This window comes from Lycium ferocissimum, unplaced genomic scaffold (assembly GCF_029784015.1).
Source record: "Lycium ferocissimum isolate CSIRO_LF1 unplaced genomic scaffold, AGI_CSIRO_Lferr_CH_V1 ctg11251, whole genome shotgun sequence".
Classification (NCBI taxonomy): Eukaryota; Viridiplantae; Streptophyta; class Magnoliopsida; order Solanales; family Solanaceae; genus Lycium; species Lycium ferocissimum.
The window spans coordinates 22,681-41,555 of NW_026713741.1; the positions used below are offsets into that span (position 1 = coordinate 22,681).

Below are 18,875 nucleotides of genomic sequence, written 5' to 3' on the forward strand. Positions count from 1 at the left end.
TATAGCTTATCTTCTGTTATATGTGGACGATATTATTTTGACTGCTTCTTCTGATGAGCTTCGTAAGTCTATCATTACTCTTCTTAGCTCGGCATTTGCTATGAAGGACTTGGGTGAGCTTAGCTATTTTTTGGGTATAGCTGTGACCCGTCATGCAGGTGGTCTATTTTTGTCACAGAAGAAATATGCCATAGAAATTATTGATCGTGCCGGCATGTCTTCATGTAAGTCAGCACCTACTCCGGTTGATACTAAACCGAAGCTCAGTGCTACTTCTACCACACCGTTCGAGGATCCATCCCTTTATAGGAGCCTTGCTGGGGCTCTTCAATATCTCACTTTCACGAGACCCGACATTACATATGCCGTGCAACAGGTGTGCTTGTTCATGCATGACCCGAAGGATGAACACATGCACGCTCTCAAGCGCATTTTGCGCTATATTCAGGGTACTCTTGAACATGGACTCCATCTTTATCCTTCTTCTACATCGACTCTTGTTTCTTATACAGATGCAGATTGGGGTGGATGTCCAGATACCAGCGGTCTACTTGCAGTTGTGCATTTTTCTTGGTGATAACTTGATCTCTTGGTCAGCTAAACGACAGGCAACCTTGTCCCGGTCGAGTGCAGAAGCTGAGTACCGAGGGGTAGCCAATGTGGTTTTCGAATCTTGTTGGTTGCGGAATCTACTTTTGGAACTTCACTGTCCTATCCAAAAGGCTACATTGGTTTATTGTGATAATATTAGTGCGATATATCTTGCCGGGAATCCTGTTCAGCATCAACGCACTAAACACATTGAGATGGATATTCATTTTGTTCGCGAAAAGGTTGCTCGTGGACAGGTTCGAGTGCTACATGTCCCATCCCGTTATCAGATTGCAGATATATTTACCAAGGGTCTTCCTTTGGTATTATTTGAGGATTTTCGGGACAGTCTAAGCGTTCGACGACCTCCCGCTTAGACTGCGGGGGAGTGTTAGAATATATGTCAATATATTCTGATTAGTGTATATTTGCTATTTATGGACTTTGTATATTTAGCTCCTTAATTGTAGGTCATTAGGTCCTAGTTTAGAGCCTTACCTTATGTAGCTTAGCTTGTATATATCACTGTTGAGATTGTTGTGAATGAGGGGAAAAATAACTTCTTTCACTAATTTCCACAAATAAGTAGTATAAAACATTTTGAGCAAGTGGGTTCAACTGATCCCACTTGCACCAAGGTAGGACCGCCCCTGATGACTATAACTACAATAAAGAAATTAAATATCAAGTATTTTGGAAGTGATCCTTTTCTTGTCTATTCCTAAAATTTCTACAAATGATAGGTAATAAAAACGCGCATTTGTTTTGACTTTGAACAAAATATTTGCTTAGAAAAAACAAGATTTTGTGGAAAATACCTGCACTTATGATCTTTTCTCACTCTTCATACTTCTTCCGGTCTTTTTTTATCTGTCCTTTAAAGTTTTGGCACTCATTAAACAAAACTATTTAATGAAATTAGTCTAAAGTGATATTTGACTAAATTCCTAATATCTTTTCCCTAAATGAGTAGTCAATGATAGTATGCCTTCTTGGAGTAGCAAGGCTGGAATACAAGAAAAAGTTAACACCTTCGCGTTTATCTTAAGTTACTAAATTTTGGACCGATGTTTTTTATTTTTTTATTTTTTGCGAAAGTGACAGATTAAAAACCGAAGCAATAGCAAGAAAGAATATCAGGCAGCGCCCACCCCAGAAAATGGGTCTATAGTGTGCAATTAAAATTTAGTCGGGCTTCAATGCGGATACCGGACACCGGGTGGAAAACCAAAAGAAAGAACATCAACTTATATTTGATTAACAATCAAATCAAGATTTCATTGAAAATTCTGAACCTACAAAGGTTGACACCGCTAAAAAAATCTACATTTTCTCACTAAAAATATTTCAGTGGCTATTTCCCACTGAATGTAGGTAGGAAAAACCTAAATAGTAGTGTTTTTATAGGGAAAAATTAGGAATTTTCCCAACGTTTCAATGGGAACCTATTTCCCACCATGTGTTTTCTCAGTGAGGTTGTTCGGTTGAAATGAGGTGAGAAAATCATGTTTTATAACATAAATTTTCCACTGAATATAGGTGGAAAAAAACCTCTATTTCTAGTAGTGTGATAGTGTTTTATCCCTACTTAATAGTGTTTCTATTTAACTATTTCCTAATCTAGTAATACAAAGGCTAAAAGATCATTATTTAAAACTAAACATTGCAGGCCTAGCAAAAGACCTTCACTTATTCGACGCGTTTGGTACGACAAAAGTCATTTTTCAGGAAAATATTGTTCATGAGGAAGTCATTTTCTGGTGTTCCGTCAATAAAAATGTTTCCCAAAGGAAAACATTTTCCATCATAAGGGGGAAAATGACTTCTGTCATACCAAACAATGTCGTCATCTTGATCATATTTTTGCCACAGCTCTGCTTCCTACACAACCATTTTCTCCAATCTTGATTTTTTCATACTTCACTTTGCCTCCTTCATCTTCATATATGTGTCTGAATAGCAAAGCTTCTCTCCCGACCGATCCATACTTGTCGACTCTCACCATTTCAGGATAATTCTTGCCTGTTGTCTGCTTTTTGTGGCAAGAAAGAAACCTTAGGCTGTTCAAACAGAAAAGAAGAGAACCACGGATGCTGCTGAGGCAAATTACAGGAAGATCATTTTAGAGGATCCATTTTTCCTAGGTTGCCTAGTAGACTGAATGAGCTTAGTTACTATCCATAGTAATCTGTCAACAGCCATAGATGTATTGATTGTCTTGTTTGTTTGTTGATTGCAGTTCTGGGACTTGTATGCATTTTTCTGAGCTGTAAATGATCACTTTGATAATATAATCAGTTAGTTACCAAAAAAATAAATGGAAGAACTGCTTCATGCATCATGAATTTATGAAGATCATTACTATTTAAAGAACATCTAACATGAAAGCAAGTAATATAACTAGAGCAGTAGAACGTAAAAAAGACATACAGAGGAGGAAATTGCACATAGATGAGACTTACAACAACACCATATAGATGAGGCTTATGATGTTAAATAGTAATGCTAAAATTACGTGGACATGGTGGAATCGTCACTTCAACAGACCCATCAAGGATTTGAGCGACTTTCCTCATAGTAGGTCTCATCGATGAATCCTCCTGGACGCACCAAATACCAACCATCACGAACCTCTCGAACTGCTTCTTGTCATTCAATGCCTCGATATCACTTTCCGCCAGAGCTTCCAATTTTCCTTCTTGAAAGCAATCAAAAACCCAACCCCTAAGAATCACCTCTGGTCTGTAGCTTTACTCATTCTCATAATTTTTCCGACAAGTGATGATCTCCAGTAGCAATACACCAAAGCTGTAAACGTCCACCTTAACCGTGACCTGACTATTCCTAAACCATTCCGGCGCAACATAACCTCTCGTTCCTCTAATATTAGTAAGTGTTCGACTCTGGTTGATCATCAGCAGTTTAGACAATCCGAAATCTGATATTCGAGCAACGTAATAATCATCAAGGAGAATGTTTTGAGGCTTTATGTCACAATGGATAATTTGCGTGCTGCACTCTTCGTGGAGGTACTCAAGTCCCCTTGCAATCCCCATCGCGATATTCGTCCTCTGGCTCCAAGTAGGTTTTGGATCACCAAAAATGAAACTTGCAAGAGTGCCATTACTCATATACTCGTACACCAACAAATGATGAGGTCCCTCGTTACAATATTCGATCAGACGGACCAAATTCTTGTGATGAGTCTGACTGATCACATTTACTTCAGTCATGAATTCTTTCTCCGCCTCGTGAGCAACTCTGTCTAGATTCTTTATAGCGACTACGTTTCTTGAACCGATAGGCGTTACCCCTTTGTAAACAATCCCACATGCACCCCGGCCTAGCTCTTCCTTGAAGTCTTTTGTGACTTCTACAAGTTCTTTATATGTAAAACTATGACAAACAAAGTCCGTCACGAGACTTGTAGGGCAAAAAGCGTTCACTCTCTTTTTGTAAATGAGCAAAATGTTTACCAAGACCGAGCTACCTAAGAGCGAAGACGCCAAAATTGCCCAAATTTGCCAACTCTGCTTTTGATGAGATCCCGGAATTGGAAGGCAGTGACTTAGAGGACAGTTTTTGCTTTGACGAGGTCCTGGATTTGGAAGGCTAGGGCTTAGAGGAGGAACAACATCTTTCCTTATTTTGATAAAAGCTTTCGCATTCAAACTGTGGTCTATTCTCCCGTTCGACATCGGCAGCTTCTTTTGCCAGCAGCTATTGCTTCTATAAATGGCAACAGCACAAAGACATTCATTCAAACATGCACTTTGGCAGTTTTGTTCAGTTGAAGGGCTAATTTGCCGAAAGTCAGATAATGGCCAATCAGTATCATGGACCGTAAAAAAGCTATACGAATCTTCAGGCGAACCCCTCCCAACTTCATCACAACTTACAGAAAAATCCTGTTTGCAGTTGCCATAAGCACCGTTTGGATCAACCAGTGAATATCCTTTTGGACAGTTACAAACTGGTCTGTTGTTTGTGCCCAGATTGCATATATTGTTGTAACCACAAGCACCAGGTCCGTTGTTTCCCAAAATGTTGGTGCATGTTATATCCGGTTGAGACCACAAAACATTCCAGCCACTGCTATTAGAATTCCTTGAATGATAATAATGAGTAAGAACACCATCAAAGTTAAGAGTCACCCCATGGTAATTGTCCGAAGCTGAAGGAACGGATGAAGAATTAAGAATTTGCCTTTGATTGTTCCCCTTCAATATGTACATCAGGCCATTCTCGTCAAAAACCAACTTATTCCCAGAATTGGTTGCATTTGTTGTGTCAGAAGTTTGACTATTATAGTACACATCATCATAATCTGAATTGGAAGACACACTTTGTGTAACAAGCACCAAATCAAAATTTCCAGTATCATTCATGAGTCCATAGTCAATATTACCAACAATCAAATCAGTTCTCCAAAGGGTAGTTCCCTGGGATCACTAAGTATAAGACCACTCTGAGGATCAAGATTCAATCTTGATCCTTGTGGCACTGGACTACTTATGTTGCATGCCAGAGTATAGTTTTTTCTTGTATTTTTGCATACTATATACAAAGCAAGAACTGATCTTTATTATCTTGAAGTTTTTGGAACCCAAATGCAAAATCACCAGATGGTGAAAGCCATGGGGTTGTTCCATCGGTTGTAGTAATAGAACTACTAGTATACCCTACCATTATTTTGAGATAAATTGTGTAATGGAAGAAGAAAAAGGAGAAATATTGCTAGTAGAAGATAAGAAAGAATTAGCCATTGCAAAAGGAAATATGTTTTGTTGAACAAATCAAGAACATCATTATACAGAAGAAAATTAATGGGATTTTTGTTTTGTTCATTTGGAGCTTGTGTTTTGGATCAACTGTGAGACTTCAGAATCAACTTCTACTTTTGTCTGTTAGATATGACTAATAATATCATAATGGGAAAAATAATTTTAAAATCAAGAGTTCGAGAAAGATGAAACGGCAATTATAAAAAATAATACTAAAGCGTAAGACTTAGGAATTCATATAAGAAAATTCTAGAAAATATTATGATAACAGCTATGCGTTCATCAACACAATGTATGAAGGGAGGTGGTCTCTACCAGTGATTTTACCGTGAAAAATTCCTTGCTCAGGATTAAAAATCACAATTACCACGTAGTGATTTAACTGCTACACGAGCAAAGGATTACAGACTTTACCCTGACACAGGAATTAACTCACATAGTCCTCAACCACTTACAATACACTTGTGTAAGCGAACTTCGACTACCTCTACCCAAGCGAACTAATACACCTAGACTAACTACAGCCTAGTGTCCACTTCAAAGGCCCTTTGAGAATTCAATACCATGACTAACTCTAGCCACCCACACACTAATACACTTGGACTAACTCTAGCCTAGTGTACCACTCAAAAGCTTGAGGAGATAAACTTCCTACAAGCAACTTTTGAGACTTTGAGACACCTACAAACAGCTTCCTTTAGAGAAGAGTAGATTTACAATTTAAAGAACAAAATAAGAAAGACTCAATAACGTAAGGACTTAAAGCATCTTCGGCGAGATGCAGTCCCTTCGGCTTGTTGAGGCTTTGCTCTTGAGAGCACCCCAAGAGGTGGAGACTTGCACTTAGGATGTGAGCAATTTGATTGTGCAAGAATAATGTTTCCCTTAAGATATGTTGTGTATATGAGAGAAGAGGCAAGGTGAGAGTGACAAGCCTCCTGTGTATTGCTTTCGCCGCTATACTTTGCTACAGTGTACGTGACTTTACACTAAGTTGACTATCTACAAGAGGACACGATCGAATAACGGTCTCTCATGTATGCTATCACAAAGTCTCGAAATAACTAGACAACTATATCCCCTGCTAGAGTATCTGATTAACTTATACATATTTGTCAAATCATCAAAACAATAAAAACATAGTAACCTTATCATACTATCACCTCGAAGATATGGACCTGTGACCTAAAATAATTTTTGAACCCCTTTTACTACTACACTCGAATCTTCGCTATGTCAAGAATATTCAATTTTTCATATATAACTCTAATTGCGCAGTTTAATTTTCCGACGAAAAAGATTCAATTTGAACCCCTTGTCACAACCTAGCCCTGCCCCCTGTTTGCATTGAAGGGTTTATGAAAAACAATTTGTATAGACGTGTATACTGGAAAACTACAACAATTATGGTGATGCAAGAAAGGAAGTTAGGGTTTTAAATATTCTTCTTAATGTAAGTTTTGGCTTAAAGATTAATTAGACTGTTGACTAGGTCAACTCCATAGTCTAGAAAGATTGAAAAACTATGCAATCAACTTTGTGGTCCTAGCTCTAGTTTAGGCCACCCTGGAAAAGCGTTGCCAAAAGTCGAAGTGGTCAAAGACTTAAAATGTTGTAGGGTCTATTGACTTGATGGAACTTCAATGTATCTTTAATAAGTTTGAAAATTCAATACAAACTGCCACTTCGCTGTCTCTATCAAGAATAAATAAAATTTCAACTATATTGAAAGTGATCCTTTTCTTGTCTATTCCTAAAAAAAATTCAACAAAATGATAGGTCACAAAAAACGCGCATTTGTTTTAACTTTGAATAACATAATTGCTTGAAAAATAAGATTTTGTGGAAAATATCTCCACTTATTATCTTGATCTTTTCTGACTTAAATTTTTGGCATATTCATTACAAAAATTTATTTAATAGCATTAATCATGTGGGGGTATTTCATTAAATTACCCTTTATCTTTTCCTCAAGCGAGTAGTTAAAGATAGTATGCTTTCTTGGAGTGCTAGTAAGGGTGGAATTGAACAAAAAATAATTAATACCTTCTTGGTTTTATAAAGTAACAATTTTTTTAGATCAACTTTTTAGCTAAAGTGACAGATAAAGAAAAATCCGGAGTGAATAGCAAGAGAGAACATCAACTTGAATTTGCTTAACAATCAAGACAAGATTTCATTTAAAATTCTGAACTTAACAAAAGCTGATATTGTTTTATCCCTTCCTTAATAGTTTTTCTTTTCAACTATTTCCTAATCTAGTAATACAAAGGCTAAAAGATCAGTAGTCAGAACTAAACATTGCAGGCCAAGCAAGAGACCTTCACTTATTCGAGCGAGATGTTTGGAAAATACGACAAAAGTTTACCTCATTTTTCGGGAAAATATTTTTCACGAGGAAGTCACTTACTATGTATATATCCGTAAATTTTTACCCCAAAAAAGTTTCCCTAGGAAACATTTTCCATCAGCGGGAAAAAATGACAACATATCAAACAGTGTCGTGATCTTGATCATATTTTCGCTTACTTTACGAGCTCTCCCTTCATGGCAAGTGAGAGATCTCCAAGAGTACCTTTATTGTCAATAGTTACCCCCGGCATTGCCACAGCTCTGCTTCCCACATAACCACTTTCTCCAATCTTGATTTTTCCATACTTCACTTTGCCTCCTTCATCTTCATATATGTGTCCAAAGAGCAAAGCTTCTCTCCCGACCGATCCATACTTGTCAACTCTCACCATTTCAGGATTCAAAACTGCCCCCATGCTGTTGATGCACACACCTTCGTCCCAAGCAACTTCCGATCCCATTTAAACTTCATCCAAATTCGACTTTTTATAAGAAAACATAAGTTTCCCTCTGATACACTTGTCATTTCCATGAAATAGTCTCCTTGTCATTTCCATGAAATAGTCTCCTACTAGTGTCCTTATTGCTTGCCAAATCGTGTCGCTGAAAATCCCTTTACTCCAAATTAGCTCACTTTCTCCATCTTTCTTGATTCCTACAAGAATCCATTTTGCCAAAGCACATAGAAGTCCACCTAAAAGTCCTGTGACAACCCAAAACAAAGGCAGCAGCCAATGCTTCTCGACTTTTATGCTATCTGATGTGTAGAAAAGACATTTTAGTGGAGCAAAGATCACTAATCCCATGAGAAAATATGGAAGAAAAGTTTGCAAGAACGGTTGAGCAGAGACTAGCCACATCGTCACGTACCAAGTTCTTGCTAGTGTGACTTTGGTCGTATCCTTTTTCTCCAATGTCGCTGCAACGGGACAGCCGGTGAAGTCCATTTTCACATCAGATTGATCCAGGAAAATTCTCCAAGCTTCCGGGAGAGGCTTTCTGTTTCTCAGATGTTGGCACATGTCATAAACGACAGACCGTCCATGGACGCGCTCTGATTGCATGATGTTGCCCGAATGACGTCCACCTCATGACATTTGAGAAATGGATTGAACTCCAGCTCTTCTGATTCTTCTTTAGTAAGAGTTGCATCAATAGTTATGTCTCCTATCTCAATATAAGGAAATTCTCTCTCATCCCATGGCTTGGTGCAATCAAGTGCAGCTTCCCAAATGGCTTCATCCTCCGGTATTGGTCGGATTTGCAGTTGTAAAACATAACGAGCCTGTTAGAACCGAGATAATAAAATCTTCAGATTTAGACAATTGAAATATCTTCAAATTGTTAGAGCAGTGATAAAAATATCGATGGAAAACCAATATGAAACTTGCTTTTGAACAAGCTTCTTGAAAATAGTTAAAGTCTCTTCCACGAGCAAATGGAAGAATAATGACAGCACTACCCCGGGAATTCAATTTAGCCACACAAGGTAACATTCAAGAACGTTGCTCTTTAATGTGTCTCTCGAGTGTTTTTCAAATTGAAAGTTGCTTATCATTTCCGAAGAAACCACCACTATCTATAGGCTAGAAGTTCGAGGAAAACCTAAAACATCAATAAATAGAGTTCATGAATAAATTCATGAATTCGGTAATATCAAAATGTATTCGTCAAAACCAAGAATTAATTTATGCTATCAAGAATAAATCTAAAATAAGTTTCTCAAGTTCTTTTGCAGGATTCACAGATCGGACTACTTTGGAAATCCAAAAGAATGTATTTACTAAAAATCATTGATTTAAAAATATTTGAAACATTATCTAATAGGACCTTCTCGGGTGTACGCGAACGATGTTGAAATCTTCATCGAGGGAAGAGTAATGGACAGTGTCATTCTCGTCTCTTGGAATTACGCGGTCTCGGGTGGAAGTAGTATGTCACACTACCGAGTCCTCACGTATCAAGTTATCAAGAGGCCTTAACTTGAATTTGACATACATCTCTCGACCATCTTCGAACTCCGAAAAACCGCAAATTTTGAATAGTAATGTAGCTCGGTATAGAGTGCACTTCCGTCGAAGACGTCAAGAACAGAGAAAAATGAGAGAAATTGAAGAATGACTATCTTAATTAACTTGATTCCCATATTCGGAATATATTGATATTTATATACAAGAGAAATAAAGAAGGAAAGTTTAAGAAAATACTTTCAGCTTAAATGTAGTCCTACAAAATATTCTTCATAATATTCTAGCACTAATGTTACATAATATTCTACACACTAAATGTAGAATATCCTTAATAATATTTCATATATTCATAGTATCCTTCATATTCACCATATTGAGAATATCTTAATGTAGATATTTTACAATCCGTCCATTATGCTAACATCCCCTCAAATCGATCTCAGATCACAGCATCAATTTGCCTACTAAACCGATGGCGTTATTAAGTGCCATTGATTTTGTAAACACATCAGCTATTTGAAGATCCTCGGATACATGTGGAAGAGTAATAACTTTCTATCTACTTTTCTTACGATAAAATGTGCCCACTAATATGCTTGCCTTTTTCGTGATCACTGATTGGTTGCAATCTGAATGGCACTTGTGTTATCCGAAGATGGGAGAGAGTAGGACTAGATCGAAGAAATCCCCTATCTCCGCAAGTAAACCCGAAGCAAATAATCTAACAATGGCTTGAGACTTGCTTTCTCTTCCAAAGAAATCAAAGAATCTCCGAGAAACATGCACCATCTCTAGAGCAATGAAGTGCACAGTATCGGAGACATCTAGCCTAAAGAATCACTAAACGCTTTAAGCCATCAGAGAGCCACTAGAAAAAATAATCCGAGTAGATGTTCTCGAGAGATATTAGATAATGCGACGAACATCCACTAAATGTAGATGACGCTGATGACCGTATAAATTGACCCACTTGTTGAACTACAAAAGAGATATCGCCTAGTAATGGTAAGATAATTTAGGCTTCCAACTAATTGTCGAAACAGTTGATCAGAATAAGATCTCCTTCATCACAAACGATACTACATTCAATTCCAATGGAGATCAACAGTAGGCCGATTCTTGAAGACCCATTCATGCAATCAAATCTTGAGTATATTTGTACTTGGTTTAAGAAAAACACCCTAAAGAATTATAATAAAGAACTTCCAAGCCCAAGAAAATATGTAAGAGTACCAAGACCTTTCATATGAAAAGAATCTTAAGTTCCGTCGAGGCTAGTGATTAATGAAGAATCGGTTCGTGATATAATGATGTCATCTACATATACCAAAAGAAGAACACAACTCAGATGTTGTCCAAGAAACAAAGATGAGTCATATTTACTTTGTTCAAAAGAGAATTGAAGCAAAGTAGATCGAAACTTGTCAAACCAAGCTTGAGGAGTTTGTTTTAATCCATACAAAGATCGCTTCAACTTGCAAACATCGATGTGGGTGATGAAACAAACCGAGGGAGGTTTCATATAAATATCTTTCGCATCACCATGGGAGAAAAGCATTTTTACGTCCGTTTGATAAAGGAGTCGATTCTGTGATGCGACAATAGCGATGCCGCACCGTAGTCATTTTTTGCTACTGTGCAAAAGTCTCCTCATAATCCACACCATACTCCCGTTTGTTACCAGGACAACCAAGCGAGCTTTGTACCTATCAAGAGTTCCATCGAATGAAGTTTAATCGAATAAACCCATTTACATCCAATTGGCCGGACATTTGAAGGACATGAAACAATGTCCCATGTCATTTTCTTTAAGAGCTAAAAAGTTCTTCCTTCCATTGCTTTCGCCAACATTGACATTGTGCTTAAGCTTGTGAGTAACCGGGAATGTAATGGTGGATAAAGTAGAGGAAAACTATACTAATTAGAGTACTTCGTAGTCCAATGTAGACATCGTCGAGTAGGCTGATAAGTTGGCCTTGAAGAATCTCGCACTGTTATGGGCAGCTCGTGGCGGATCGATTTCGGGAGGGTAAAGATGGCGTACGTCGTTCATACACAAATCCGGTAAGTTTGAACTCTCTTAGAAGAAGATGACAAATCATCAAAAGTAGGAAGAATAGGAGAAACGAGTAGATGACTCAACATGATGAGAAGAAATCGATTCTCAAGGAAAACAACATTTCTAGAAATACGAAATTTGTTAGAACTTGATCATAGCAAAACAAACCACTTTCCGTAAGTAATATAACCCATAAAAGCATATTTAGTAGGCGAAGCAGAGAAGTTTATTATGTTGAGAAGAGGCAGATACAAAACAAACAATAACCAAAATGTATGAAAATTATGATAGCTAGGATTATGACGATAAAATGCGATAATATGGAGACTCAAGATTTAACACTTTAGATGGCAGCCTATTAATTAAATAGACAGCAAGAGGACAAAGCTTCCACTTGATATTTGGATGGGACGAGGGAGGACTTAATCAATAAAGTATGAGTGACATCTAAGAGATGACGATTTTTACGCCGCCGCAACCCCATTTTGCCATGCCGTATACGGGCAGAGAGCGTTGTGAGACAATTCCTTTCTCAAGCAAGAAATTATTGAATTCATGAGAAATATATTCTCCGAATCGAGATCTTAATATTTTGATGAATGTAGAAAATTGATTCTCAATGTAAGCCAAAAATGTCTTGAATATGGAAAGTACCTCAGATTTGAAACGGAGAAAATATACCCATGTAAACCGACTATAATCATCTATAAATGTCACAAAGTATTCGAAATGAGCATGAGAAGTAATTGGTGACATGCCTCAAACATAACTATGAATGACATCAAAACATTTTGTAGCACGACTACCAAAATTAAGAAAAGGAAGAGTTTTACTTTTGCCTAATTTACAAGTTGAACAATCAAAAGTAGCAGCTGAAAATTGATTTTGATTTCCCAATAAACCAGAATTTGATAAATGAGACAACACAATAGAATTTGGATGTCCTAGACGCTTATGCCAAACCTCAATCTTACTAGCGGTAGAAGTACAAGCAAAAGACGATCAGGAGGAATGGAAAAATGTATAGGATACAATCTTCCAACTTTAGGCCCTTCGATTACATGAGTCCCCGACACGATCGCACAAGACAACCATTACGAGAAAAATTCACATCACAATTATTTTCTACCAATTGTCCAACTGAAATAAGACTAGTTGAGAGCTTCGGTGAAACAAAAACATTCTTGAAAGTTGGAGTAGTGTCCCCAACCATGGTAATGGGTAAATTACTACCATTGGCAACACGAATCATGGATGGACATCGTGATAGGGCTACTAACATTTTTTAGTATACTTGTTGAGTTGGTCATATGATTGGAAAGTACCAAAATCAACAAGCCAAAGATTAGATGCAGCATCATTACCTTGTAATCCCAAAGCCGAAAAGGCAACACGATCATTTGTTGGACCATTTCGTGAGTAAGAATTTGTCCTGTGAAGATGAGTTATCAGTAGTGGAACCATTTACCTCAGCCTGAAAAGCATTGACCTTACGATTTTGAGGGCGTGTGGGACACTCTTTGATAATATGTCCATGTTGTTTACAATAGTTACAAAACTTCTTGCCACGATCGTTAGCAATATGACCATATTGCCAGAAATATAGCATTGAGTTCTAGTCATATCACCAGCTCTTTCCTTTTCCTTGAGCAATAAATAACAATGGCATCATTTGCTTGCTTGAAAGCATTTTGTGTGACAAGACGTTGCTCTTCCGCCGGAGTAATTCCCTAAAACAAACATCCAAAGAGGGAGACGGTCACGATTCATCAAGTTAGAGCAAACACTCTCAAAATCGTATCGCAATTTCATCAAAAATTGGTCTCGTTTGCTTTTGCTCATGAACTCGCTTGAATTATAGAGAGAGAGATTCAAACGAGTATTTTAGCATAAACAATATCGAGTAAATTCAGCCCATAAGTCCCCAAACGAATAATAATCCTGAACAGAGAGACCTCCTTGAGAGTAATTAGCAATTTCATGCTCTAGCTGAAATCTTCTAGCGCTATTGTCTTGATTGTAAACCTTTTGTAAATAATCCCACATGGCCTTTGCAGTCTTGTACGGCCTGAGATTAAGAACAATAAGAGGGTCAATTGACCCTAAAATCCATATGTCACCACCCGAGCATCCTTGACCCTCCACCGACCTAACTTTGTAAGATCGGTAGGAGCGAGATCACTTCCATCTATACATGGCCCCGTAATTCTTTTCCCATGACAAAAAGTTGACCGAAATTCCCAAATTTGAATTTTTTCAGGAAACGAACATCGAAAGACTCAAATTGATGTGAAGTCATGTTTTCGAATAGAGAGAAAATCAAAACACAATGACACGAAAAAAAATAGCTAGAATAACCAAAACCAAAAGCCCTAGATTCTTAGGACTGCTTGTTGACGAACAGTCAAGAGAACTAAACTTTCAAAAAAAAAAAAAAAAGGCTCTAATACCATGTCAAGAACAGAGAAAACACGAGAGAAATTGAAGAATGACTATCTCAATTACTTGATTCCCATACATCAGAATATATTGGTAGTTATATACAAGAGAAATGAGAGAGGAAAGGAAGTAAAATATCCTACACTAAATGTAAATCCTATAAAATATTTTTCATAATATTCTACTACCAATGTTACATAATATTCTACACTAAATGTAGAATATCCTTAATAATATTTCATATATTCATAGTATCTCTTCATATTCACCATATTGAAAATATCTTAATGTAGATATTCTACAATCTGTCCATTTTGCTAACAGAAGAGAGCCCCACATTGCATCCCGGATATGCGGAGCATGCTTCATGTGTTCTTCCTGTGCTGCTCCTTCACAAACAAGCCATGTTGCAAAGTCACCTATCGTTCGAGCATGAAATGCCTTACCGGTCTTTAATGTCAGATCAAGAATTGCACTGTTCTCATCAGTTTCATTTGATAGGACCCTTATTGCTGCACCACGCGGATCAAGTCTCACATCATCATCAAAACTCGAACAATTACTGTGCCTAATAATAACTCGGTACGTCGTGCCAGGACTGAAAATCTTGTGATCTGGAAAACCTGGGATGTCATCGTAGAGCCTTAAGCATCCTTTTCCTGTAGCACCGATTCGATGAAAGAATCTCGATTTCACTTTAAGAGTTAAAGCAGCCAAACTTATAGCTAGATCACCTTTTTATATTTTATGTCCATTTCCTCGATTCGATCATCTAATGAATAAGACTTGCTTTTGACCATAACTGGATTTTTGGAGCCAACAAATATACCACCATGTTGAAGGACTGAATTCGTGGGAGCAACTGATATTGCACCAAGAATAACATCCTTCTCAATGACGGAACCTGGGAGGACGAGGCCTTGACTACGGATAACCGAGTTATCATGAATCTCAATTTTCCCAGACACAAATCCACTTGAGGTATATATTACGGGAACGATTCTGCTGAAGTCCCCTAAATGCACACCATTGCCTATTGAGATGAGGGATGGTTCTGAAATGGGGTTAATGGCTCTGATGGAAGAATGTTGGCCAATTTTCGCACCTAAACAACATAAATAAACACAGAACAACTCTGTTACAGAAAGGAATTTTGTAAATCGGATGTCACATGCAACGTTAACACGATGGAGAAGACAAATCTTTGTCCTATCCAACTCTCTTTTTTTGACGGACGATATGGTTTAACAAACAAGTGAAGAAGCTGAGGATAAGACCATGAGATATGTAACCAATGGCAATAGTGATAGAAAAAGTGAATGAACCTGAAGGAGCATAGTCAAATAGTGTTGCATATGTGACGATCATGTAAGGAAACTAATGAAAGGCTCCCGCTAAGCAAAAAACGAAATGTTTTAGTGAAGGTGGGATTTGCCATAGCGAAAGGTAGATGAAGTAAGCAACAGTTGTCGACAAACTGCTGAGAAATCCAACCATGTAGATGGAGAGTAGTTGACTGATATGTTCATGATTTCCATGACTCCGCTTCATGATCTTTCGTGTCGATTTTCCCTGTATTCGATATTAAACAGGAAAGGTGTTAGTCTAAAGATTTTCAAGACTAGTGATAATGATGAACTGTGTTGCTCAGACCCTCCAAAAATGTTGTCGTACTCCCACACACTCGGAGATACTTTTGAAGAGTCCAACCAACATAGTCGATGAACGTTTCTTTTTTAATTATTTTTTTTTAATTTATTCTACTAACCTTTTGGGTGCTTGTAGACTTAGCACTTTTAACTATAGTTTTGCTAGTGTTGAGAGCAAGCACATGAGCATAATCTTTCACTGAGCTTCCTTTCTGAACAACAACATAAGGACCAATCGAAGATTTTTGGCCGATTCTAATTGGGCTGAAGCTCAAGACACCATTTTTCACTTGATGACTTTGAAGCAATACTGCTTCATTGATCACAGCTTCCTCTCCGATCGAAACTAACGATGGATCCGTGATGTCCAGTAGCAAAGATAGTAGATGATGCTATATTTTCCCTGAGCATCTCGAACTAATAGTTGACGAACATCGTTCCTCTCAAATCCACAGCTAAGACTTTTGAAGATATATCTTGAGCCTTATAAAGTGCCCACCATTTGACAAAATCAATGGACCAGATGGACACTTCGGGGTTCAACATATAATTTGGTTGAAGAAATGACTTTCCAAGAAAAGCTATGCGTATATTGGTCGAGATGATGCATGATATCCAAGAAAGAGGAGCACATGCTAAGGAAATAATGTAAACAAACCAAGTGGCGCTGTTTGTATCAGCATTTGGCTTGAAGAGATAAAAAAAGTGAAAGCGAAAACGGATATGCATGCAGGAAATATCAGCATGAAAGAAACATAATTAAGCAAGAGCTATAAGTTGGAAAAGCCAGATAACTAGCTTATGATAACCTGAAACCTTTAGATTACTCATCTTGCTTTCACAAAAATTGAAGGTAGTTGTCACCAACTCGGGACGGGATTTTCTCAGAAGATCTTCAGCGAAGTCTGCTAAGTCTTCAATGCAGGTAGCTGAAAAGATTTCTATCGCGCCAACGGAGCTCCGAGAAAAGTTGAAATCTTCTGAGCTGCTCGAATGACGCCAACTGAGTCAACGCCATAAGACACCAGACTCTCAGTGATGGAGATTTTGGACTTGGGAACTCCTGTCTGCTCATAGAGCAGCTCCTTCAGAAACTCTATGATCTATCCCTTGCTAATTTTGCCATTTCCCAGAGCTAAATTTATAGTGACTTGTTGTGTGGAACCATCTTTAGAATCCCATGATGAATTTTCTCTGTTGATCACGTCTTTCACCACACTCAATGTTCCATCAGTAAATCTTTTGGCTACTTCAAATCTTCTAATTTTCCCTAATGTGGTCTTACTAATGGACCTTGATTTGATAGCCACAATGGAAGCGATAGATATACTATGTTCTTCTGCAACACGAGTACGGATACGTTCGATAACTTCATAAGGAAGTGGCTTATCTTCTCGTACTTCAGCGACTACAACCAATCCAACACTACAACATAAGGCATATATAGCTACGAAATCTTAGCTATGAATTTAAAAATCGTAGCTAATACTTAGTAATAGCCACAAAAATTTGAATTCCGTAGCTATCTACAAATTCTTAAAATTTCTTAGCCACAGAAATTAAATTGGCAAAGCTAATTCCTCAGTTTTGCTACAATTGCTAACCATCGTGACAATAATTACCTAAATAGCTACAACTTTATTTTACAATAAAATTTTTGTAACGTCATAAGCTTTACCCCGCCAATAAGTTACTTGTAGCAATATTAACGCTTTTAGCCACGATAAATCATTTGAAACAAAATGTTGTAGCTAAATAAAACATTTTGCTTCAACACATAAAAAGCTGTGGCAATAATTAAATGATACTGACCTATGAATCTTTTCCCTATAATAAAATTTCGTAGCTAATCATTAATTTTTGCCATAAGTTGAAGCTCTTTGTATGCAATAGTGACCTTTAATTTATAAATTATTTGAAACTAAATGTTGTAGCTAAATATATATTTTAACTTCAAGTTATAAAAAAATTGGCAAAGAGTTAAATGATATAGCCTGTATCTTTTGCTATAATAAAATTTTATAAATTATTTTTGTCACGAGTTGAAACTCACTATAGCAACAGATTAACCTTTTAGATCTGTAGTTATTTTAAACAAAAATTTTAGCTAAAGAAATACTTTTTCTTGCATATTAAAAAAAATTGTGGCAATAGTCGGCTTAATCTATACAATTATTTATTATGACAAAATGATATATCCACGGATTTATTGTTGTGATAAATTTTGGTAGCTATTTTTTTTTTTTTTTTTTTTTTTTTTTTTTTATAACAATGAGTTGAAATTTGGTTTAGTGATAGTAATCGTTTAGCCACCTTAAACTATTGGAAACAAAATCTTGTAGCTATATGGATTTTTTTTCTTCAAGTTATATTTGAGAAAAGGTGAAATAATTTTCTTAATAATTACAATTATCTGTCATGATAAAATGAATAACTACAATTAGAGTGACAATAAACTTCCATATTTAACTATAATTTTGGTTATACACGTGCGGTTACGATTGCAACAATAGTATTTAACCACAATAGATTAACTATAATAATTTACTAATATGTTTACATCGATTACAAAAATCATGAAAAGAGACGGTCTAACAAGGTTAGGTTATGAAAAAGAAATTAAAAATAAAGTTAGATTTTTCCTAAAAGATAGAAAATAGTTATTGTATATGAATTAAATAATAATTAACATTCAAATAAAAAGAATAAAATTAAAAAATTAATCTTCATTAATAGATCATTTGTAAACCTACTTGTTGCAGAGGTGTTCATGAGTCGGTTTGGGTTGATTTTTTGGTTCAAACCAAAATCAAATCAATTTAATCGGTTTTTTAATTATTAAAATCAAACAAAACCAAATATAATACATATCCATCAGTTTGGTTGTTGTCGGTTTGGTTCGATTTTAAGAAATCTAATGGTATTTCTCTCTTTATTGTTTTCCCTATTTTCATCCTTTTCCAACTTATAATCCGTTATTATCCTAGTATTGTGGGAGCTATAATTTTCTTAGATTATGGAGTAAATGCTT

At 36.7% G+C, this 18,875-nt stretch overlaps 2 pseudogenes; both read right to left on the reverse strand.

The window, feature by feature from the left end:
• Positions 1-2,928: 2,928 nt before the first annotated feature.
• Positions 2,929-4,979, reverse strand: LOC132041707 (G-type lectin S-receptor-like serine/threonine-protein kinase RLK1; annotated as a pseudogene).
• A 2,919-nt stretch (positions 4,980-7,898) lies between these two features.
• LOC132041708 (uncharacterized) lies at positions 7,899-14,995 on the reverse strand (annotated as a pseudogene).
• Between the last annotated feature and the right edge of the window lie 3,880 nt (positions 14,996-18,875).